The sequence below is a fragment of the Cetorhinus maximus genome, chromosome 27, assembly GCF_964194155.1.
Source record: "Cetorhinus maximus chromosome 27, sCetMax3.hap1.1, whole genome shotgun sequence".
NCBI classification, from domain to species: Eukaryota; Metazoa; Chordata; class Chondrichthyes; order Lamniformes; family Cetorhinidae; genus Cetorhinus; species Cetorhinus maximus.
The window spans coordinates 8,063,162-8,087,633 of record NC_135905.1 but is presented as its reverse complement, the minus strand read 5'-3'; the positions used below and the strand labels follow the sequence as shown (position 1 = coordinate 8,087,633).

General features: G+C 42.6%; 1 protein-coding gene across 7 annotated transcripts in view; it reads right to left on the bottom strand.

The window, feature by feature from the left end:
* The window catches only part of bmpr1aa (bone morphogenetic protein receptor, type IAa), a 250,312-nt gene that overhangs the window by 37,027 nt on the left and 188,813 nt on the right, over positions 1–24,472 (bottom strand). The window lies entirely within an intron of this gene.

Genomic DNA, 24,472 nt, shown 5'->3' with positions numbered 1-24,472 from the left:
TCAGCCTTTTCTCCTGCCTAGCATATGGAGTCCAGGTCTCACCACTGTAGAGGAATGCCCTGAGGACACAGGATTTGTTGATTCGCAGTTTGGTGTTCTCAAATCAGGTTGTTGTTGTTCCACACACATTTACTCAGGTTGCACATAACAGCTGCAGTTTTTGTGATGCAAGTGTTGATTTCAGCATCAAGTTACAGATTGCTGGTGATTGTGGTACCCAGATATGTGAAATTATCAAAATCCTCCTGCGTCACATTGTCATTGCTGATAGATGGCGGTATGGTAACATCCTAGACTATGACATTTGTCTTCCTGATGGTGAAACCAAATTCTTTACAGATGCGAGTCAGTCCATTTGCTGCTGCAGGTATTCCTTGATATGGAATGCTAGTGCAGCATCATCAGACTAGAGCAACTCTCTGATGAGGACTTGGCACACCTTTGCCTTGGATCTCAGGTAAGCAAGGCTGAACAGCTTTTCGTCAGTTCTGGTGTCTAAGTAGACACCCTCTGAGATGACCTGATGGCATATGACAGCAGCAAAGAGAAAAATATGCCAGAGCATTGGTTCCAGAACACAATCATGTTTGACCTCTCTGCCCATGTTTGGCATCAAAGGGTTGCGATGTTTCCCCGTCATAACTAACCTTACCCATCATATGGCCACAGAAAGAAGAGATCACATTAAGCAGCTTCACTGGGCAGCCAAATTTCTTCAGCAGCTTAAATAGACTGCCTCTGCTCACACAGTCGAATGCCTTGGTGAGATCAATGAAGGCAATATATTGTGGTCTCCTTTGTTCTTGTCATTTCTCTTTCAGTTGCCAGATTGAGGAGATCATATCAATTGTAAATCTTCCAGTTCTGAAACCACACGGGGATTCTGGGTAGATGCGTTCAGCCAGGGTCTACAGTCTGACAAGGGAAACGTGGGTAAATATTTTTCCCATGATGCTCAATAGTTGTTGCAATCACTGAGGTTGCCCTTATTCTTGTACAGGGTCACAATTTTTGCATCACGCATGTCCTGGGAGCACTGCTTCCTTCCTTCCTCCAGCTGTAACAGAGAAGTTCGTCCAGATACTGCAGGAGTGTCACTGCAGGAGTGTCAGTTTCCCATGCTTGATGAATTCAGGCAATATAGCACCAGCACCTGGCATGAACAAGTCAATAGTTTTGCTAAGCTACTCCACGAGGGTTTGATATCCAGCTCTGCCACATCAGACAGGTTTTCCAAGGGATGGAGGCATCACTGGCTGGGCCAGCATTTATTGCCCATCCCTAAATGCCCTTGAGAACTGAGTGGCTTGCTAGGCCATTTCAGATGGCATTTAAAAGTCAACCACATTGCTGTGCGTCTGGAGTCACATGTAGGCCAGGTAAGGACGGCATATTTCCTTCCCTAAAGGACAAAAGCAAACCAGATGGGTTTTTACAACAATCGACAATGGTTTCATGGCCATCATTAAACTTTTAATTCTACCATCTGCCATGATGGGATTCATCCCCAGAGCATTGCCCTGGATCTCTGGATTAGTAGTCCAATAACAATACCACTATGTCACTGCCTCCTATCTACAGCTTCCTTGTTGACAAGTGTTCTCCCTAGAATACAACTCAAGGTAGTGTATTGCCCATCTCTCCGAATGTTTACTGCAGTCACTGATGACCTCCCCTGCCTTTGTTTTCAATGGATCCGTTTATTTGCTGTTTGACCCCCGTTGCCTTTTTGATCCTTTCAAACAGGTCCCTAGCATTCCCTGTGTTGAAGGGTATCTGGATACTCTGGCAAAGTTGTAACCAATCATTATTGGCACATTGCCTAGCAGTCTGTTGGACTTTACTTCAAGCAGCTCTTAGTGCATTCAGAGTCTTGTAGCTTGAATATCTCTTGTAATTAATGAGAGTGGACTGCTTAGGTTTAATGACAGGTTCATCATAATGATGTTAGCCTTGAACCAGTCAGCGCTTCTCCACTCTTGCTTCTCATACGTTGAGAGTGTGGTATTATAAACGGTGTCTCGAAATATGTTCCATTTCACTTCTGCTGTGTGTGTGGGAATGTCGGAAAGGGCCTATTCAATCGAGTTGAGGAACTGTTGGCTTTTATCTGGGTAGGCAGTATAGCTGATGTTGATATGAGGATGGCATTTCTACTTTTGAATGAAAAAAACCTCAAGAACTGCATCCTAACCCTGGTGCACGGCAGGGAGTGATCTGTATCAGTCAGCGCTCTGGTAGCTGCATGTGTTGAGAATGTTTCTCAGAGTCATGTCTCGTGATGATCAGATCTAACTGGAGCCAATGCCCTGATCTTGGATGTCTCCAGGACACCATGTAGCATGGTTTGTTCTGAAACGAGCTGTTAGTTATACAAAGCTCATGGTAGCAGAAAGGCTCAAGTAATCTCTTTCTGTTCTCATTCATCTTTCCCAGGCCATGATGTCGAAGCAGGAGGGCCATGCCTCATGGTCTGTGCCCACTTCTGTGTTGAAATACCCCAGTACATAAAGATGTTTGACTTAGGGATTCTGCTGATAGTGTCAAGTTCCTCACAAAACTGATCTTTCGCCTCTGCAGTGGAGCACGGATACTCATGAGGTTAGCTGGCCCTGTTTGAGTTGAGAAATAGATGGAGAGAACACCTTCTGAACCATTTGTGGGAGGTTCCATCAACAAGGGTACTAAGCTCCTTAAGGTGAAACTGACACCTTGCTTAAGCGTTTTCTCTGAACTCTTATCCTGCCAGATGCACATGTAATGTTTTCCTTTCAGTGATCCATTCTCCGCAAGCCTGGTCTCTTGCAGAGAAGCAATGTCAATGTTCAGCCATTCAAGTTCCATGGGAATCACAGCTGTCTTGCGCGCATTATCGATTAGCTGCAAGTCAGCTGTCAGGCCAGTGTACATGGTCCTGACATTCTAGCTTGCCAATAGATGAGTTGTCAACTTCTTCCTCATCATTCATTGCTTGTTCACCTGGTGCAATGGATCCCGCCCACTTGTTGAGCAGACACTCTAAGCTCCAAGCACCATTGAAGCTGATGGACTGTGGCGGGTCAGCATCTTACTAAGCAGGAGCTGACTAACTTGAGATGGGCAGTGGCAGACCAGTGGGACATGATGGTCGGAGGAGGCAGCCCGTAGCACCCATTCTTTATGCCAATCGAATTGGGCTTATCACTTGTAACCACTGTCTCCTGTTAACACTCTGCAGCGAAACTAAAAAATGTCTTCTCCAGGGCACAAGCTTGAGCAAAATTTATGGAGACCCTGGGCTGTTCAAATGTTAGGGCCTAACTCTCTACCCCAGTTGAGTCCAAAGGAATGGAAGACACTACATTTGGCACTGGCTTTGTTTTGGGGTAGCGGGAAAGATAACATATTTAGGCATTAGTCCCCTTTCGGGATCCACTCCAGTATTTTATCAGGGTTTACTCCCCTAGCCTTCAACTTCTCGAGGTACAAGACAGTGGAGCTATTTGCCCTTAGCTGAGAGTTTGGTTCATGAGTGTCAGGACGTATGCACATGGTGGTGGGCCTGCACATTCCATGTCTGGGGGCCAAACCTCCTTCGAGTTCCTCTGAAGCTTGAGCCTGGTCTGTGAGGAACCCGGTTTCCATGTGTCGCCACGAGGAAGGCACAGCTGAGGACGTGTTGATGGAGACGCTATGTACTGACAGGGAGAGACTTACACATTTGCCTCCCTTTTTCACATTGTTGTTAGTCAGTGGTGCAGGCTGAAAATGAGAAGCAAACTAGCACACAAAAGCGGAAAGCATGCTAACTCTCTTCACCCACACATTTGACTCATCACATCGACCTGTTGAACAGCCCAGCCAACTCAGCTGGTAGATAATGGGTGTCTTAATCCCAGGGCCATGGCTTTGAGCCCCACCTTGGATGGTGATTTCATTTCTGGTTAGTTGTTCATCAGTGACTACAACAGAATCAAAACTTCTTACTCTGGTAAAAGCTATAGCAGTCCGCATGTAAAAACAGGTCTAGGTACACAGACACAACTTTTGTCTAAACTTTGGCCCTATGGGCAGGATATTGAGATCGGTGAGTGTGGGGGGGCGGGGCCGCTCACCGACGCGTAAAATGACGCGGGATGATGTTGGGCAGAACTCCCGATGTCACCCCGCGTCATTTCAATTTTCAGGTCGGCGGGGGGGGGGGGGGCAGCCGCATCAGCTGTGCACCTGCTGACCTGTCAATGGCCAATTGAGGCCAGTTAAAAAGTAATTAGACTAGTTAATGGGCCTGCCCGTCCAACCTTAAGGTTGGCGGGCAAGCCGGGAGCCCTGGCGAGCTTCAGGGAAAGCATGAAACCTCATCCACGGGCGGGATAAGGTTTCATGTAGGTTTTTAAAAATTTAATTAAAGTTTACTTGAAAGTGATGGACATGTCCCAACTCATGTGACAGTGTCACATGAGGGGGCATGTCAGGGAAATTTCATTTCTCTACATGTACCATTTTTAAATTTGGTGCCGATCTCTCTGAGGCAGCACTTAGCCTCAGGGAGATGAGCGCACCCTTTCGCGTGGATGCGTGAAAGAGCGCACTTCCAGCTTAGGGAATCCCCCACCCCGCTTGCACAGGGAGCGCATAGCGCTTCCTGGTGGACATCACGCTGGGTGGGCCTTAATACACACCCGCTCCTGAACTTCACCCCCCTGACGGGGAGAAAATTCTTCCCCATGACTTAAACAAAAGTTATACAATATGAAACTCTAATTGGAATGGTTTTCTCCTGATTTGAAAAGGTGGATTTAAATCTGATGGGTTCATTATTATTTGAGGAATAAAGCTTAATTTCCTTCAAATTTGCCTGTTATAAAAGCTACATAAAGTTTTTGATGTGTGAAAACAGGCTAGGAAAATAAATGCAAACTTTGTCACTAATTTGGCCTTGCTGTATGCCGATTGTTTTTTTTGCTCCACTAACACCCTTCAACCTCACAACTTCTGAAATATTATATATCTGCACCATACACACACACAATCGGTAACTTTACAGATATCAGTAAAATGCATCCGTTCAATGGAGCATATCAGAATGTTGTTTTCTGAAGCTCCTGAAATTACTGCATGAAGTTTAAAAACTGCACGTGCAGTCATAACTCTCTAGGTTATTGAGAGGCAGGACATGGGATAAGTTAATCATGAATTAAATGCTTCCTTTCATTGTTAAATCAGAACCATCACTTCCTGTAGGGCTCTCAGCCAGAGTCAGGGTTCAAGAAAGCTCAGGCCTTCTAAATTTTTTTTCCTTTCATGTAATGTGGCAAGGCCAGCATTTGTTGCCATCCTGAACTGCCCTTGAGAAGGCCTTCTAAATCACTCAGTTTAAAAATAAGACGTCTTCCTTTTAAGACGAAGATGAGGATTTTTTTTCTCTCTCAAGAGGGTCGTTGGTCTGTGGAATTCTCTTTCCCCACAAAGCAGTAGAGGCTAGGTCATTGAATTTATTCAAGGCTGGGTTAGGCAGATTTTTGATAGACAATGGAGTCAAGGGTTACGGGGAGCAGACAGAAAAGTGGAGTTGAGACCATCATCAGATCAGCCACAATCTTATAGAATGGTGGAGCAGGCTCGAAGGACCTACTCCTGTTCCTAATTCCCATGTTCCTAAACATTACTGGAGGTAATGTGGTTGCATCCATCTCCATTTTGGAAATGGTAACTGGGTGAGCACTTTAAAATAGCAATTGGCTGTAAATCCTGTCAAGCTCAGAAGTAGGGCAGCATTCACTTTTCATGTAATGAATCATCGCCCATATTGGAATGAGATGATTTCAAAATTATATATTGATTGTTTTGACGAGTTTCTCTTGTGTATTCCCAATTATAATTCCTCCGTGATTGGTGGCCGTGCCTTCAGTTGCCTCGAGCCAAAGCTCAGGAATTCCTTCCCTACACCTCTCTGCCTCTCCACCTCACTTTCCTCCTGTAAGACGTTTCTTAAAACATACCTCTTTGACCAAGCTTTTTGGTTGTCTGATCTAATATCTCCTTATGTGGCTCAGTGTCACACTTGCCATGACCTGCTAATGAGTTTAATTGCTTCCTAACAGGGAAGTAAGAGCTGGAGCTTGAATCTCCTGTTGGCTGGCTGAGATCAGATTGTCCAGCCATGTGGTAAACTAGACACATTGCTGAGAGGTTTAAGAAAGCTTCCATTATCCCTATTGTATGGATTTGGACCAACTGGGGACAGATATGGCATTTGTCAAACAACTGGAATACATGGAGAAGCTATCAAAAAAATATTCAGCCACTTTAAGCTTCAAGTCTGGTTTGACACAGGTCCAGGCCTGTGATCATTTTTGTGCTAGTAAATTCTTTTTATTAAGCATCGGTTGCTGTTTCTCATTCAACTAGGATACTGTGATTTGATTTTAAATTTCTGAACATGTTGAAAAATCCTCTAGAATTCCAACAAAAATATTAAAAACTAAAAAAGCTAAGCTACTTTAAAGGTAAAGGTCTATTTATTTAGGAATCTATATAAGTTTGTGGCTAAAATCTTAGGCCTCTCAAGATATGAACGTTCTAATTAGAAATATGTTACCAGCACAGGTCAAAGGTATCATATTACCTGCCAAAACTGACAGGTTTTCACTGATGGTCGGGCTCATGCCAAACTCTCAGTTTGGCTTGTCACTGCGCTGTTTTACTAGTTCCTGATCAGCACCAAAATAGAAAAGAGCCACCTTTCAATTACATACTTTATATTTACATTGTACCCTCTGCGTAGTCATATCTATATCTATATATGACACTCTTATGAAAGAGTGAAGGATTGGTCAAGTGATAATTAACATTACTAAAATTTGCTGAACTGTTATTTATAAGTTTACAAATTTATGATAGTGATGTGTTAGGACCCTGTCAAGATGGTAAACTGAATGAATTTTCTGTGATGCAAATTGCCCTGAACATAATGCAGTTGTTTTTGCTCAAGAGAAAGCTTTGCAACAGGCAATCCTTTTATATAGGAAAACAATTTTAAGCAGTATTGTCTTGATCAGATGATCTGGTATACTTTTTGTTTTCTGAATGTTTGGTTACAATTTGCCTTTATTCCAGAGAATTTGTTCGTACTTACCCAAAATATGGCTTCCAAAAGCAGACTCTTATCCTGTATAAACTAAAACTTGCCAACATTATATCCACAGTGAATTGGTTAGCATCACATAGGATTAAGAATTTTCAGGACTCAGTTTACACACTGGGTACATGTTCAGAATGCCAGATATACACTCCTGAAATCTCTGACAGTGAGAAAAACACAATGATCACGTTTCACAGGTTAAACTACAAATCAAATTTATTGCAAGGCCATATCTAAATAGAAATGAATAAAATCGACAGCAAAAATCAATACAGCATTTAACTTCCTCTGGTAATTTAAATTCAAAAGGCAGTCATACAATTTCAAGGACCTTGTTCAGGGCCTTTTAATCCAAATTTAGATGATCATAAGAGGGTATTTGCTCCATGAAATTTCTGTTTTCATCACTGTGATATGGAACTGAACAAGTGAACATAAAATGAGGAAAAACTGTAGCATTGCCTAGAAATTATAACAGGAAAGCAGTCTGTTCAACCCAAGCATTTATCCTCTATAAAGCTGCAGAACTAATCCCAAATTCCTAATCTAGTCCCATCTCTTTATTTCCTTTTCCTTCTAGCACAAATCCAAACTTTTAAGAAAAGTTTGAATGGTCTCTACTTCATCACAAAGTCCAGTTGTGCACTCCATTGTTTCACAATTCTCTATGTAAAATAATTTTTCCTGCTTTTTGGCATAAACCTCATATTTAATCTTATATCTATGTCTCTTCCTTCTAGACTCAGTTACTGGAAACAGTCTGTCCAATTAATTCATAACTTTTGGACGACTACCCAGTGCCCATAATCCCCTATACTAATGAAAACAGTATCAATTCTTCAAACCTTTCTTTATATATGTATCCCTCATATTAGGCAACAGCCTAGTGACACTCCACATTTCCTCAATTTGCTTCATAAAGCTTGCAGCCCCAAACTAAACATAATGCTCCAAATGTGATTTTACTATGGGTGTATCTGGGATGGCCATATTATATCTCATGTTTTAGATTCATAATTAGTCATAAACCATATAAAAACCTGGACCTGATCAAGACAATCCCCCCACATTCGGACCAAAATGTTATATTTCACAGCAGGCAAATGCTTTGAAAATGCTTAAGCTATTATTTCTATCAGCCTGGTAATCAATATGAATTATTACTTGATCAAAGGCAAAATCCTGGAAAATGTGGACCATTTCCTGTATCTTGGGCGTTACCTCTCGATGAAGACAGACATAGATGACAAAATTCATCGCCTCCAATGTGCCACTTTGGCCGACTGAGAAAAAGAGTATTTGACGACAAGGATCCCAAACACAAGACTAGGGTCATGGTTTACTAGGCAGCAGTGATTCCTGCGCTCCAATAAGCTTCGGAGACTAGAACAACCTACAGCAGGCAGCTCAAAGCACTGGAAAAGTACCACGAGCAGTGTCTTTTGGCCCATGTGTATATTTAAGTTAGGGAACCCTGCATAATGTGATTGAAAGAAAGACTTGCATTTACGTAACAGCTTACATGATCTCGGTGGCCCAAAGCCTTCAAAAACCAATGGAGTACTTCAGAGTGTAGTCACTGTTTAGGTAGAAAATGCAGCACCCAATTTGTACAGAGCAGCGTGCCAAACACAGAAATGAAATAAGTATCAGATCATTTGTTTTAGCTGTCAGATAAATGCTGGTCAGGAAACTGGGAGAACACCCTGCTCTTCTTTAACATATACCTGGATGTATAATGGCCAACTGAAGGGGCAGACATGGCAGGGTCTTAGTTTATCTTTCCTCTTAAAGACTATGCCTTCAACAGTGCAACAATCCTGCAGTAGTGCACTGGAGTGGCAGCCTAGATTACATGTTTAAGTCTCTGGAGTGCGACTTGAACCCATGACCTTCTGACTTGGAAGATGACAGTGAGACAAGTGTGATTGAGTATTTGAGCCATGTCCCAGTCACTGAACTCCCATAAGGAATTGGTGCTTCAAAGGACTAAAGAAAAACTTACATTGAATGTGAACCTTTCACAAATTGTTTTGGAATTTACCAGCAAATTGTTCAAGATGACATGCTTAAGATGTATTTAAGTGATCTGACCTTGCAATATGGTGCAAGGTTAGCTCACTTGGGTGTAGGTTTCCTGTTATGGCACAGCTGATGGTAAATGCTGAGCTGCTCAAATCCCAGAGGGAAACTTGAAGTAGCTGCCACAACGATTCGCAATTTGTATGTATTTCAAGATGTGGCCTTCGAATTCAGTGGTAATAAGACCACTGAGTCTTATAGGTTTCTTACAAAACTAAATTAAACCTTTATTAATAGAAGAAATGATTTGAAGCACATACAAAGGTCTACAAATTACTACTATGATAACTTCTAACTCTCCTAGTTAATCTAATTCCCAGTTACACTTTAGTTAAGGCAACAGTAAGACACACAAATTTTAATCAGACCCAGGCAAAGTACACACCCTGGATAGTCGAATTCAAAGTGAGTTTTCTCGGCTTCAGTTCTTTGCACACAGCAGCTTGAGGCTTAGATGCTGGAGGCTTTTCACACTTGTTAGATCTTAGAATTCCTTCTTTCCTGCACCCAACCTCATCCCTTTTATACAAATTTCCCCTTTGAATGCAAAGATACATTATTTCACTATGCCTTTGGACTTTACCTCTCGAATAATAAGTCTCTCATTGTACCAATTTTTTCTTATTCATTCGTGGTATGTGGCATCACTGGCTAGGCCAGCATTTATTGCCCATCCCTAATTGCCCTTAAGAAGGTGGCGGTGAGCTGCTTTCTTGAACCGCTGCAGTCCATGTGGTGTAGGTACACCCACAGTGCTGTTAGGAAGGGAGTTCCAGGATTTTGACCCAGCGACAGTGAAGGAACGGCGATATATTTCCCAGTCAAGATGGCGAGTGACCTGGAGGGGAACTTCCAGGTGGTGGTGTTCCTATCTATCAGCTGCCCTTGTCCTTCTAGATGGTAGTGATCGTGGGTTTGGAAGATGCTGTCGGAAGAGCCTTGGTGAATTCCTGCAGTGCACCTTGTAGGTGCTTCACACTGCTGCCACTGTGTAGGTGGTGGAGGGAGTGAATGTTTGTGGATGTGGTACCAATCAAGCGGGCTGCTTTGTTCTGGATGGCGTCAAGCTTCTTGAGTGTTGTGGGAACTGCACTCATCCAGGCAAGTGGGGAGTATTCTATTATACTCCTGACTTGTGCCCTGTAGATGGTGGACAGGCTTTGGGGAGTCAGGAGGTGAGTTACTCACCACAGGATTCCTGGCCTCTGACCCACTCTTGTAGCCACAGTATTTATATGGCTAGTCCAATTCAGTTTCTTGTCAATGGTAACCCCCAGGATGTTGATAGTGGGGAATTCAGTGATGGTAATGCCTTTGAACATTAAAGGGCGATGGTTGGATTCTCTCTTGTTGGAGATGGTCATTGCCGAACACCTGTGTGGTGCAAATGTTACTTGCCACTTGTCAGCCCAAGCCCGCATATTGTCCAGGTCTTGCTGCATTTGGACATGGACTGCTTCAGTATCTGAGTCGTTGCGAATGGTGACCATTGTGCAATCATCAGCAAACATTCCCACTTCTGACCTTATAATGGAAGGAAGGTCATTGATGAAGCAGCTGAAGATGGTTGGGCCAAGGACACTCCCCTGAGGAACTCCTGCAGTGATGTCCTGGAGCTGAGATGACTGACCTCCAACAACCACAACCATCTTCCTTTTTGCTAGGTTTGACTCCAACCAGTGGAGAGTTTCCCCCCTGATTCCCATTGACTCCAGTTTTGCTAGGGGTCCTTGATGCCACACTCGGTCAAATGTGGCCTTGATATCAAGGGCAGTCACTCTCACCTCACCTCTGGAGTTCAGCTCATTTGTCCATGTTTGAACCAAGGCTGTAATGAGGTCAGGAGCTGAGTGGCCCTGGCGGAACCCAAACTGGGCGTAAGTGAGCCGATTATTGCTAAGCAAGTGCTGCTTGATAGCTCTGTTGATGACCCCTTCCGTTGCTTTACTGATGATCAAGAGTAGACTGATGGGGCGGTAACTGGCCGGGTTGGATTTGTCTTGTTTTTTGTGTACAGGACATACCTGGGCAATTTTCCACATAGCCGGGTAGATGCCAGTGTTGTAGCTGTACTGGAATGGAATTTTACCAGTAATCTTTGGGAAAAATAAACATACTGTTTCTTAACTTCTCCTTTCTACGTGAAACATTTCACCCCCCTCTTTTGAATTCAAGCTAGGCTGGTTTATTTAAAAATGCAAATGTTCCCTTTACACCTTGCATTCTAAAACTTCCGCATGTTCACCTACTTAACATTTCAAACCTAACTTATCTTGATGCATCAAAGCTTTCAGACCTGCTGCCTTTAATTCAATTAAGTCACATACACAGACATAGGCACAGACCCCACTATTACTCTGCTTTACAATAAATTCCAATAACATTATGAAAATTATTATATCTTCCTGACATTCCCGCATCACAAAGCACTGCACGCTATCAAATGTCTCCCAGGCCAACTTGGTTGCCATAAACAAGCGTCGTCTCCAGACATAACTGAATACTTGCTATAACGACGAGCTCACAAGACAAAGAAACAAAGGAAATCTCACGTAAACAGCAAATGTGGCTTCAATTTTAAAAGTCCAAATGAAATGATCTGCTTTGTATGATATTCAAATCAAAATATATATAGAAGTATTTTATGGCACAGGATGATGCCCAAGTCCATAGCATTATACTGTCGCTTGTATTCAAACTTACTCCTCGCCACAGAAGAAATATGCTTTTCAACTATAACATATCTATAGCACCCAAAATTGAGAGCAAGACAAAATTATTAAAAATGCAAAGTTACAAACTGATCTGAAATGGGAAATAGCATGTTTATTTTTAAAAAGAGAACTGAATGTGAAAGGTGTGGATTGTGAAATTATGGTGATTCATTAACAAGTTAACTGAGCCAATTAAAGTGCTTAAATGGGGCCAGATACTAAACTTTATGCCCACAGAATTTGTACAAGAAGCTATTAATTTTAGCATGACATATATACTGTAATAATAAATTGTATTTCCCTCAGAGTAACTTGGCTGAACTGTCAGCATATCTCATTTTTAATTAAACTCCTGACAGGCAAATCTAGCCCTACTAATGATACCACCTCAGTAAAGTCATTGAACCCAATCATTTGGCAAGCACCAACTATGCAGACATCCCTGTTCAACAAGCAGAAGCACAATGTTAACAATGTACAAGTGGTCCTTTATTACCTTCACAGCCTGTCATGCTAGTTCACACATGGTCAGTCAAGCACACGATCACAAACTTGATCAGAGAATTATCTTATCTTTTTGGTTGCCTGCCAGCACTTTTGACAGCCCAAAAAGCTAAAGATGCATTTGGGGATAGCACCAGTAGAACTCCAGCAGAAGCAGGCAACTAGTTGCATTAATTTGTCAGAGAAACACCACTGTTACCGTCCTTATGCCCCAACATAGACACACCAATTGTGATTGTCTTGCCAGAATAAAAATCCCATTTTGAGAGCTATTTTTCTGGGTCATAAAATGTTCAGCATTGTTTGTGCATCTGGTTTTGTAACTCTGTTTCAGGTTAAAAAACACACTGAAGCAATGCAAGTGAACTTGTATAGTAATTATAAGAATGCCTTCTACTTCTTGGGGGCAGAGGACATTCTAAAATGTTTGCTAATTTCTGAAGATAGAGAGAAGGAATAGCAATCTTTCTTGAAGTTAAAAAAAACGGTTAGTTTCTGAATGCAAATCTTCTTGTTTGCTTCTTAGTTCTGCTTAATCTTTGCTCTCTGGCCCCACTACCCCTACTCTCTCTGGGACATCACCCACCTCAATTCTGATCCTTTTCTGCTGCCAACTCTGATCTTTGATTCTATTCCCATTTGTAGGATGCTGCCTCAGCTAACAGCACCACAGCCTCAGTTACCAACATCTCCTTTGTCTTCAAACCTCACTGTAATTTATGGCTGCTGCATTCAAAAAATCTTGCTTCTCCACCGTTTTACATCTGGACACTGACTCCACTCTAGTCATCTTCGCTACTCAGCTTGCCCCCACTATACTGCAACCGCTAAAAGCTAAAGCACAGAAATGAATCCAAACCACAAAAACACCTGGTAGATTGGACAAGCACGTTCTTGTCTCCATTGTTAAGCTACCGGAGGCTGATAATCACAGTGTTCCTATGGGCCCTCTCCAAAATCTCCAGGAACTGACATTACCCATGAGCTGAAAACAGCTTACATTCAGTGCGCAGGCAAATGAAGCATTAGGCTAAAGCAGACTGCCTTAGGATTTCTGTCTACCAATCACCCCAGAACACTTCCCCCTACTGCATCCTCTGGATCACTGCCACCAACAGCCTGGATCATTGGCTTTCAACCATCTGTCTGACAGCTGCTCAAAATCCTGCATTTCACCCACTACGTAACTGAAGACTCAACCTTGCTACATGGCTCCAATCAATCAGAAATTAGTAATTAATATATTTGTAACTCTTAAAATGCTTTTGCACCAACTTATATTTGTATAGCACTTATAATGTAATAAAGCATCTCAAAGCACTTCACAGGAATGTTAATAGAACAGAACATAAAACTAAGCCATAAGGAGATGTTAGGTCAGATAACCAAAAGCTTGGGCAAAGAGGTAGGGAGCGTCTCAAAGGAGGAAAGCAAAGTAGGGAGGCGGAGAAGAATTCTAGAGCTTAGGGCCTAGGTACCTGAAGACATGGTCAATAATGGTTTAATGATTAAAATTGGGGGGTGCTCAAGGAGCCAGTATTAGATGAGCGCAAATATCTCAAGAGTGTTCTGACACTGGAGGAGATTACAGAGAAAGGGAGGGATGAAGCAATGGAGGGATTTGAAAACAAGGAGGAATATTTTAAAATTAAGACAATGATTGATGAGGAGTGAATGTAGGTCAGCAAGCACAGGGGAGATAGGTGAACGGGACTTGCTGTGAGTCAGGGCATGGGCAGCAGAGATTTTAATTGTCTCAATTTTACGAAAGGGAGAATGTGGGAGGTCAACCAGGAGTGTATTGGAATAATCAAGCCTAGAGCTAACAAAAGGATGAATGGGGGGTTTCGGCAGCAGTTGAGCTGAGGCAAGGACGAAGTCCAGTGATGTTATGGAGGTGGAAATTGGCGGTCTTAGTGATGGGGGTAAATATGAGATCAGAAATTCATACTGGGGTCAAATATGATACGGAGGTTATGAGCAGTCTGGTTTAGTCTCAGACTTTTGCCTGGTAGAGTGATAGAGTCGGCAGCCAGGCAAAGGAGCTTGGAATGGGGACCAAAAACAATGATTTCAATCTTCCCAATATTTAACTAGAGGAAGTTTCTGCTCATCCAGTACTTGATGTTGAATAAGCAGCCTGATAATTTAGCAACAGTGAAGGAGTAGAGGGAAGTGGTGACGAGGTAAGAGTTGCATGTCATCAGTGTACATGAAAACCAACACTGTGCTTTCAGATGATGTTGCCGACGGGCAGCATGTATGTGAGAAGTAGGAGGGGCCAAAGAGAGATTCCTAGGAAGCACCAGAGTTAACAGTTTGGAGTGGGAAGAGAAGCCATTGCAAGTGATACTCTGGAACCAGGGGAGTGTAATCCTACCCAGCTGGATGACATTGGAGAGGGCCTTGGAGGAGGATGGTGTGGTCACCCGTGTCCAAGTCTGCAGGCAGATCGAAAAGGATGAGGAGGGATAGATTACCTTTGTCACAGTTACATAAACATCATTTGTGACATTGTTAAGGGCTGTTTTGTTACTGTTTGAGTTTACTGTTGTGTTAACTGTCTGAGTTTATTTCTCAAGCTCAAGACGGAAGCTTGATTGCAGGGATTCAAACATGGAGTTACAGATTTGGTAGCCAATATGTTCAAGGACTCTGAGGAGGAAAGAGAGGCTGGAGTAGGGTTGATAGTTTGCAAGGACCGTAGGGTCAAGAGGTGGTTTTGCTGAGGAGAGGGGTGATGCCATCAGACTTAATGAGAGAGGGGCAACATCTGAAGAGAGAGAACTGTTAACAATATCAGCTAACATGGGGTCCAAGAGGGCAAATGGTTGATCAGCTGTTGCGTGAGAATAGGATGGAAGGAGCAGGAGATGGTTGGCATGGAGAACATAAGCTCGAAGAGGGAATCAGGGGAAATAGGAGAGAAACCAGAGAAGGATGTGAATTCATGGCTGGGGCAGGGGGAAAGTTTAGAGGAAGTTTACCTAGTGGGCTAATGAAAAGGAGGGACATGGCAGAGGCATCTGATCAGATGGTCTTGATCTTAGTGACAAAGAAGTCCATGAGCTCCTCACATTTACACTGTTGGAGGTAAGGATAGAGGAGACAGGAGAAAGGGGTTTAAAAAGACGGTTTGCAGTTGAAAAACAAAGCCAGGTGTTATCTTTGAATTCCAGTGGTGGTGGGATAGTGAGCAGTTTCAGTAGCTAAGAGCAGGATCCAATAGTGCTATTGTAGTCTAGCCAGATCTGTTGGCAGATGGCTAAGCCAGCTATCCATCGTAACCTTTCAAGACTGCATCCCTTGGGCTTAAGATGAGATGAGGGCTGCATTGGAGAATTGAGAGAGTCATAAAGAGTAATGGTTTTATTGGATGTGCGGGCATTGTCATATCCATAAGACATGAAAGAGATCGTAAACTGTTTAAATCAAACCTTTTTTTTTTGCCTTTTTAAAAAATGGACTTTGCTGAACCAAAAGATGGCTGCTACGGGTCACATGATTTACAAGTTGGTTACAGTTTCTGGAAAACTTCCAACAGCTGTTACAGGACAAAAGCTCAATCCTCATCCTTGTGGAATCTCAGGCCTCTCATTGTGAGGACACATTTAGACAACTTGTCTCCCCAGCCTGTACTATAGCAAAGGGAGAGCCATCAAAACTCGTTATACCTACATAGGTGCTAATCTCCTTAGATGAACAATGGATTTTGACTAGAGGTACAGAAATTGCTTGTTAACCCGACACTGACTCATCAATGGGCAACATCACATGACCTAAGCTTCTGGCCCTTTGAAAAGTTATTATTACATTTCTAGACTAGCAACTCAGTCTGCTGTTTAACCTCTGGCCTGCAAACACCAAGGCAGGACTCCAGGCTGACCAACAGCCTGCATTAAGTTTAGGCATCCTTAAAGCCTGGTTTTCTGGATGATTCCTGCCATCACTTGCCGAGCAGATCAAGTCTCTGTATAACTAACCTCACAAAGTCACCATCAGCTTTAAAGGAATTCTGCAACTCCTGCTTCCAGCTAAATGAACCTGCCTGAACCGTAACTCCTACGTGAAGGAACCCTCACTAGACTCTGGCAATCATGTGAACTGATATCTATATCTGTGGTTCTTTTTCTTTTAAGCTATTCATAGTTGTAAAAGCTCCTCTTTCCTATCTTCATTTTGTGCATTTGTGTGTGCACATGAAGTTGCGACCATCCCCCAGGTCTGAATGTATGAATAAACTGTACTCCTGATTTAACCCTAAAGAGAGTTTGCTGCAAGTCTCTTTAAAATTGCCATAGCTTATTTCAAATGTTAAAACATCTCTGCTTACAGACAGACAGCGAGGAAAATAAAGGTGTTCAGTTTGCCTCTCTCCCCTGTTCATAACAGCATCAAAGGTGGAGGTGAGGCTGCGGTTGAGTACATCAGTAGCTGCAGAAATGTTCTGCTGAACGGAGGGCCAAAAGTTAAACAGTTGGGAGTTGAAAGTACAGTTGTAAGTGAGTTGGGGGATAGTTTTTTCCAAAGCCGGATACAGAAGGGGCTGGGGGTTGGGGCATGGAAGGGGGATGTTGGTAGACAGTGATACAAGGAAGTGATCAGAGATGGCCTTGTCTTTAATGATAGATACAATGGGGCTAGCAAGACTCTGGGGAAAGGTGAGGTCAGGGGTGGCCATGTATTTGGGTTGGAGAGTTTACATGAAGTGAAGAGTAAGGAAGGATCAGAGGGCAGTGAACTCAGAGGAGCAAAAGCATGACAAATTATTGGAGGATAAACTCAGACAGTTTACACCACACACTCAACTGAGGCGATATCCAAAATGTCAAGTGGACGAAGGTTTATTTGAAGGGATGGCCATTAAGGATGCATTTAAAATTGGCGAGAGTGGCAAGGCGCAGGGATCTAAGAATGGAATTCTATACAGTAGAATCATAGATTGGACAGAGGATATAAGGCCAGAGGTAGTGGACCTCAGGGGAAGTAAGACTGGAGGAAGGACAAATGTAGGGCAAATAGGAATGTGGAAGGGGTTTGTAGCTGACAAATCAACTTTGATGCTTCGAGTATAGGGAACCAGTATAGGTCAGCATGTTTTTCTTTTAAAAGAGAACTAAATGTGAAGGGTGTGGTCTCTTTGTGAAATTATGGTGATTCATTGACCAGTTAACTGAACCATTAAAATCACCTTTTTGGGATTAGCTACTAAACTTTGTGCTTAAAGAATCTGTGCAAAAAGCTATTAATTTTAGAACGATGGGGGGTGGAAAGCAGAGAAAGAGCTTGGAGGGTTGAAGGGGGTTACAAATATAGGAGGGGTGAGGTCATGAAGGGGTTTGAACACAAGGATGAGAATTTTAAAGTTAAGGTGTTGGGAGTCATTGTAGGTCAGTGTGAATAAGAGTGATGGGCAAGCAGGAATTGGTAAGGGATAGGATAAAGGTAAGCTGAAGATTGTGTGGGGTGGAAATTATATGTCAGCCAGGAGGCCATTGGATTAGTTGAGCCTGGAGGTGGCAAAGGCAGGTAGTTTGAGACAGGTGGCGTTAAGGAGGTTAAAAAAGGTGGCCTTTGTGATGGAAGGACTATGGAGTTAGGAGGCTTAGCTTGGGGTCAAATAGAAAAACAGGGTCACAAACAGTGGTTCAACCTGATAAAATGGCCAGTGAGGGAGTTGGAATTGGTGATGGAACAGGCTGAAAATGACAGCATCTGCCTTCCCAACACTTAACTGGAGAAACCTGTAGCTTAGCTAAGTCTGGACATTGATCAAGTAGTCCCAGAGCACATAAGGAGTGGTGACTTAAAGGCAGAGGTGATGGAGAAGTAGAGTTACACACCATTAGTGTATATGTAGAAGCTTATCCCCACCCAAGTGGATGAGGAAGAGGAGAGGCTAAAGTTAAAATCCTGGGAGATTCCAGAGGTCAGGAAGAGAACCCACTGCTGGAGAAGCTTTGGCTGCAATCAAATGAACAACAGTGAAGCCAAGCAACGGCATTCCCACAGAAATGAATGGAGGAAAAGTCGACCGTCTCAAATGACACAAAGAGATCGAGGAGGGATAAAGTTCATCCATTAGAAGTGACACCATGGCCTGAATTTTTAGGTCGGTGGGTAGGCGAGATCGGCAGGCCTGGGATTGGGCGGGGAAGGGACCACCGACTACGATTTCACGCTGGTTGGGGGCAGGAAGAGGACGGGCGCTGAAAGCCAGATCAGGCATGGGCCAGTGCTGAGAGAAAGCTCCCTGAAGGCAGAGAACTGCCTCAGGGAGCTAAAGGACCTGAAAATCAAAAATAACGGTTTCAGAAGCTGAAAGAAAGTGTCCATGCATCATAACAAATCACCTGAAAATTTAGCTACTGAAAATGCTGTCCACAGAAATTTATTTATATTTTATTTCATCACGGAAATCTCATCCTGCCCGTGGATAAGGTTTGATGAAAAATGTAAAAGCTGCCTGGCTGATTCGCCCATCCGCCAACCGTAAGGTAGGATGGGTGACAAAAAATTGCAGACAATTGCGCCATTAATGGGCTTAATTGTCCTCTTGTCAGCATGAGATGACGCTGGAACACTCGCCCGACATCATCTCAAGAGACTTCACGCCGGATCGGGTTGGGCACGTGCCCGCAAGATCAGCGTAAATTTCTGCCCCATATGTAACTTTGGTTGGGCCTGTTTGATAACCTGCAGGAGGGTGGAAAACCCGAGTGGAGAAATTCAAACAGCAAATCATAGGCAAGATGAGCATAGATTTGGGCCGCATCAACACATCTCTGGATTGTGTCGAGGAAAGGAAGCTTGGTGATGAAGTGGTAATTCACAAGGACAGGGGAGATTTTTGAGGAGGAATGCCATTACTGCTTTTGAAAGTCAGTTATGAAGGGAAGAAACCATTTAAATTCTCAGCAAGTGGGGAGGGAGGGAAAGAGCCAGGGCAGGAAGGGAAGTTAGATGGGTAGCAAATTAATAGGAATGAGGTAAATGGAGCAAATGTCATCACATCATTCCTGAAGGCAGGTCCATGGCTCACTGTCTGCTGATGCTTCATCCTAAACCATTTTGACTGTTTTTGTTAGTAGTGGTTTGCCATTGCCTTCCACTTTCAGGGGCAGAGGGAGGGAGTAGGTGCCAATTTTACCTCAGCTGGAACAGGAAACAAACCCACTCTGTTGGTGTTATTCTGAACCACATATCTAGCCAACTGAGCTAACTGGTTCCTAATGGAGTAATAGGCCATTTTAATAGGCTAGATGAGCTCCAGGAGAACATGAGGGAAAACAGGACAGAAACTAGAGATAGATGGAAGGATAGGAGAGCATTTGCCTAGGTTTGATTTGGTGTGCAAGAGGAATAATCAATGTGACCTGATGCTTACCCCTGGTCCAGAGCATGATTTAAATGAAGATTTTATTTTAACATGGTGCCCTCCAAACAAAAATTCTGTTACAATTATCATAGGACTAAGGGCGAATACCACGGAAAGTAGTTGAGACCAAAACATTGTATGCTTTCAAGAAGGGGTTAGATATAGCTCTTGGGGCGAAAGGGATCAAAGGGTATGGGGAGAAAGCGGGAGCAGGCTATTGAGTTGGATGATCAGCCATGATCATAATGAATGGAGGAGCAGGCTCGAAGGGCTGAATGGCCTACTCTTACTGCTAGTTTCTATGTTTCTATAATATTTCTCTCAAATCACTGTTTGTTGGTATAAACATATGAGAGAATTTTCTCCCCGTCTGGAGGGCGGTGGGGGGGGCGGGCTGAGCACTACCTGTGCGGGCGGGTGGAGGAGGCTGAGTCGGGGAGTGTGCTCTTTCGCGCACAGAGCTGTCTCAGGGAGATTAGTTTAAGTTCTGAAAATTTTAATGAAGGAAAAAAGCATTTAAGACATGTCCCCTCATATAAAAGTGTCACATCAGCTTGGACATGCCTATGAATGTTATTAAAAATTTTTATAAAACTTTAAATACCTTCATGAAACCTCATCCCGCCCATGGATGAGGTTCCATGATAAATGCGAAGGCTGCCTGGGCTCTTTGCCTGCCCGCCAACTTAAGGTTGGACGGGCAGCTCAGTTTATTGTTTTAATTGATATTTAAATGGCCGACTTGGGTGTGCGCCTGCTAAACTGAAATTTGAATGATGCGCGGTGATGTCGGGATGCACGCCCAATGTCACCGTGCGTCATTTTACGCATTGGCCAGCGGGCCCCGCTGACCCGAAAATTCTGGCCATAAATATAGATCTAAAGCAGATTTTTAATCTGTTTTGTCCAGTTCCTCTAAGGTGCTGCACCATGCTAGTTTTCAATAAGTCCATTTAACATTACTGCACTTAGTATTACTACACAAAAATGTTGGTTTCCTGCAAGTGATTAATGTTTTGTTCTGTTTTTTGAAAATTGATGTAATAAAACTGCTTATATTGTCTCCAAGAGCTGTTGAGTATGCTGCATTCAGGAAGTAGCAGTGTGTAGAGAGAAATAAATTCCCTAGCAATCAGACAACGACTTCCTGTATGAGCTTCCTGTAGTTAGAAACCCAACAGTGTAGAGCATCGTTGCCAGCATTCAGCAAAAATCTTTGGGTCATCCATAGTGTTTCACTGCTTGTTTTATTTTCAACAGAAACTGAAAGTCCAATGTCCACTGGACTTTGATATTGGTTTACTTCTCATTTAAGTAATGACAGCTAATGGAGATGTGACTAATAGGTTAATTTTCTCCAGCACTAATAGGCTCACATGGACGTAAAATCAAATATTTATTTTTTCACTGTGATTTGCGATCACCTGGACAGGTTTGTTATAAATAGGTTTCTTCTCTCCATTCTTGAAAGAAGCAAGATAAAACAGTGAGTGCCGGGCGCTCAGATGACATCAATGCAATTCTGGGTTTATTTGGCAAAATAACTGATACACGACCATCTTAACTGAATAATACTTTTCGAGCTGCACTGTCAAAAATATTCGTTTAATCTACTCATACAATGTTGGCACTTTTTAAAACAAGACTTCCCATATACGTTGCCTTTCTTTCTGCTTATATTGCCAACTTTCTAAATAGGAATAGGCCACTTAACCCATCAAACCTGTTCCTCATTTGGTTAGATCAAGGCTAATAGGCTGATTTTTTTTTTCATTATTCTTTGATGGGTTGTGGGTGTTGCTGACAAGACCATCACTTGTTGCTTTGAACTGACTTACTAGGCCATTCCAGAGAGAAGAGTCAACTACATTGCTCTAGATCTGGATGTGGCCGGACGGATAAGGACAGCAGATTTCCTTCTCTAAAGGACATTACTGAAGATGGGTGTCTACTACAATTGATGATATTTTCTTTGTCACCATTACTGAAGTTAGCTTTCAATTCCAGCTTTTTTTTAATTATTGAATTTAAATTAATGGCGTGGTGGGATTCGAATCCGTGTCTTCAAGGCATTAGCCTGGGCCTCTGGGTTACTAGCCCAGTGACATTACGACCATCTCCCCCTATCTCAACTTACTTGCCTTGGTTCCATATTCTTTAATACCTTTACCTAATAAAAAGCTTTACTTGACGCCTAGTCGACAGCTTTTGTTTTTTGGTGGGTATCACAATCAAGTAACACCTTGTCTAGCGGATAGTGATCAGAGCAGGAATTCAGGGTTTTCGGGATATGGGAACCGAGTGAGAAAGTGGAGTTCAGGTCGATGATCATCCATGATTGTATTAAATGCTAGAGCAGGCTCAAGGGGCCATATGGTCTATTTCTGATCCTATTTCTTCTCTGTAATCAAAGGGTGCTGATGCTAATTGTGGCGTTCCTAACACTACCCCATCTGTTTCTCAAATATGCTAGGAATCAAACCTGAATTTTAAGGCTCGGTTGCTCATTCGTTAACTGTGTTCAGTCATCAGACGAGTCCTAATTTTACAAATATCTTTTTAATTTCTCCTTCAAGTGGACCTCCCTGGGACCAAGCACAAGCCCAGCTGAAAAGGCAGGTGCTTTGCTCACAAGACTTTTATAATGCAAGAAGGAGTCTGTATATGAAGATTAACATTTTACAAGGCATAGAGGCCCTCTTAGAAACACTAAAACTAAAAGTTATGAATAAGGTGAGACATGCAAAAATATGCACTGAGTGTAACATTTGCTTCAATCATAACTGCACCATTTACAACTTGAAGTAGCACGGATTCAATAAATGCCGCTCATCTTCTACCAATAAAGATTTCTTACTGCTCTCAGATCTTTGCCATCAAGGTCAAGAGACTCTAACACGCTCACCAGTTCTTCATGTTTCACCTTATCAAATGCCTTACTATAATCAATAAAACATATAAATACTTTTTTTTCGCTACAGTCCTTTCTGATAGCAAATGTACCACAAAGATGGTAGAGAATGATCTAAACGATTTTGCGAAGATTAAAAGAGGGGTCAGACAGGGGTGTTTTTTCCTCCAGATTTATTCAGTTTGTATAGTGAAAATATTCTTGGAGATTGAAGACCTCCCTGGCTTAGTTGGAGGTTACAACCTTAATAAGATATACCGACGACGCCGTTCTTATTGTCAACTCTGAAGAGAAACAGCAAAAGATTTTGTGAATGAAAATGAGAAGAAAGGGCTGAGCATAAATTGTAAGAAAACAAAATGTCTAGCAGCGTCCAAAAAGAAAATCATACCAAAATGTAAGATCACGGTGAAGGATGAAAAGGTCAAATAGGTGGGCAAATAGTGTTACCTAGGAAGTCCATTAACATCGGATAGAAATTGTGACCAAGAAATAAGATGGAGGACTTGAATGGTCAAAGATGCATCTCAAAAATCAAAAAAGACTATGATCAATTTAACATTAGCCAAGAAAACAAAGCTGAGAATCCTGGAATGTGACATCACACCAATTCTGACATAGGGAAGCCAGTGCTGGATGATCAGTGAAGCAGTGCAGAGAAGAATTTTGTATGAAGGGCCTTGGGACATTTCACCACATTAAAGGTGCGATATAAATGTAAGTTGTGTTATTTTCACTCTACTGTTTTCACTCTTGTCTCCGCTATATTTTTGAGCAGGGTTGGGAGTGCTGCAGTAAGAATTGAGGCTGCAGAGTTGTGGTTTTTGAGACAAATAATGAAACTTGGACAAGTCACTCTACCAATGAAGGTGCTAGTAAAATCTGAGACCAAAAGAACTCTGCTGACCAAGGTCAGGAAGAGACAGTTGGAAGTTCTTGAGCACATAATAAGAAATCATGATTTAGGAAGGCTGATGCTGATAGGAACGATTGTTGCTAAAAGAGATCAAGGTAGACAAAGAATGATCTTTTTAAAGGGCCTCACAAACTGGATGAAAGTACCACCTGTGAAGATGATCCACCTCTCTAAAGCAAGGTTAACAGTTGTCAAGGTTGCCAACACCCTCTTAGGGCATGGTCCGTGAAGAGAGAGGTCATCTACCTTAACTCCACTTTCCTGCCCTATTGCCATATCTCTCAATTCCCTTTGTATATGAAAATCTCTCAACCTCTGACTTGAATATACTGTACAGTACTGAATGATTAACATAGCTATTGACTGCAAAAAAGTCCATGCTTTTGGAGTCAGCGGCTGAAAACCAAGAAACCAGCAGTTTGTATGTTGTGAAGGGTTAAGCCAAACCTCAAAAGGCATTTACATTTTAGACCTGGGTCTGGTGTAGTGAAGTTCATGCCACACATTAGGAGGAGGTAAATATGAACCTTGTGCATGTATTACACATCTACCTTCCTTCTCTCCCATGCAGCCCCCCCTCCCCCCACCCCGGCCGTCCCAGCCCTGCTCGAAAATATAGCGGAGACAAGAGTGAAAACAGTAGGGCGAAAATAACACACCTTCTAAAAATGAGGTTTTCTTCCTCTCAAAGAGGAAAAAGACATTTAGTTTCCTACTTTTTGCAACAGATTAACCTTAATTTTCAAATACCAACATTTAAAATAACTTACATTTATATCGCACCTTTAATGTGGTGAAATGTCCCAAGGCCCTTTATACAAAATTTGACACTGAGATAACGTAA